Source organism: Papio anubis, chromosome 1 (assembly GCF_008728515.1).
Source record: "Papio anubis isolate 15944 chromosome 1, Panubis1.0, whole genome shotgun sequence".
Lineage (NCBI taxonomy): Eukaryota > Metazoa > Chordata > Mammalia > Primates > Cercopithecidae > Papio > Papio anubis.
Window position 1 is genome coordinate 135,924,685 of NC_044976.1, and position 1,616 is coordinate 135,926,300.

A 1,616-nucleotide genomic window follows, 5' to 3' on the forward strand; every position below is an offset into this window, starting at 1 on the left:
AATTCCTTGGCTGAGTGCAGTGGCTCAGGCCTGTAATCCCAGCACTTTCGGAAGGCTGGGTGGGTGGATCATTTTAGGTCAGGAGTTCAAGACCCGCCTGGCCAACATGATGAAACCCCGTCTCTACTAAAAATACAAAAAAGTAGCCAGGTGTGGTGGCGCGTGCCTGTAATCCCAGCTACTTGAGAGGCTTAGGCATGAGAATTGCTGGAACCCAGGAGGCGGAGGTTGCAATGAGCCAAGATTGTGCCACTGCACTCCAGCTTGGGTGACAGTGAGACCCTGTCTCAAAAAAAATAATCTCTTCACAGATCTTGTTCCACTGTCTTCTGGCCACCTTTGTTTCTGATGACAAGTCAGTGGATATTCGAATAGTTGTTCCCTTTATAGAATGTGTCTTTCTCTTTGGCAGCTTTCAGGTGTGGTGTTCTATGTATTTATCCTGGAGTTTGATGAACTTCTTGGCTCTAAATTTATGCTGTTTAATCAAATATAGGAAAGTGTGAGCCATTATTTCCTCAGGTCTTTTTCCTGACCCGTGTTTCTCTCCTGGGACTTCAGTTACAAATATACTAAGCCTCAGTCTCAATCTCGAGTCTCTCTTCCCCTGCTCCCCCCCACCAAACGGTTCTCTGTGTTCTTCAGATGATTTCTGTAATACAGCTAAGTTGATGGAGAGTCTTCAAACCAAAGTTGCCTTTTGGAGGAGCTGGCGTCTTGCCGGAATGGGCCTGCCTTAGTGTCTGCACTGTGCTCATTGGCTATAGAGTCCCCAGAAAGTGTGGCCTAAGTGTGAACCTGGTGGCCCCCCCACAGCAGGAGATCTGAGAGGCGTGTTTTTGTGGCTACCACAGTATGTTCTGTTGCTTAGGGAGGATTGTTTTTCCAGTCTGGGTAGTTGGAAACAGTTTTCTTCAAATTATGTGGATGCCTGTTCAGATCTTAAAAAGCACACTCAAAGGGAGAAGGGAAACATTTAGATTAAGAGAAGGTTAACTTTTTTTTTTTTTTTTTTAAACGGAGTCTCTGTCGCCCCGGCTGGAGTGCAGTAGCACAGTCTCAGGTTCATGCCATTCTCCTGCCTCAGCCTCCCAAGTAGCTGGGACTACAGGCGCGTGCCACCACACCTGGCTAATTTTTTTGTATTTTTAGTAGAGACGGGGTTTCACCTTGTTAGCCGGGATGGTGTCGATCTCCTGACCTTGGGATCCACCCGCCTCGGCCTCCTAATGTGCTGGGATTACAGGTGTGAGCCACTGCGCCCGGCCTAGTGAAGGTTTACTTTATAAGATTAGAGGTTCGTCTTTGGGAGACTCAGGCAGCCATGCCCAAATAATTTTTCTTTTGTGGCAGCATGAAGCTGGCTGGGCCGGTGCCCCTTTCCTAATTGGCCTGGTTATCCTCTTCAGGTTGCCAGAGCTCTAGCTGGGCCCTGCTTTATTTAGCATGGGAGCGTGAGCAGCTGTTGCCCTGCTCCCTGCAGGCAAATGGACCTTGACTGGCAAAATGAAAAGACGAGTTTTGTAATTGCCCCCTCTCTTGTAGCATTAAAGGCTAGAAGTAAGGAGGCCGCTGATCGGCAGAAACTGACCATCTTGTCACTCTCATAGGTGGCT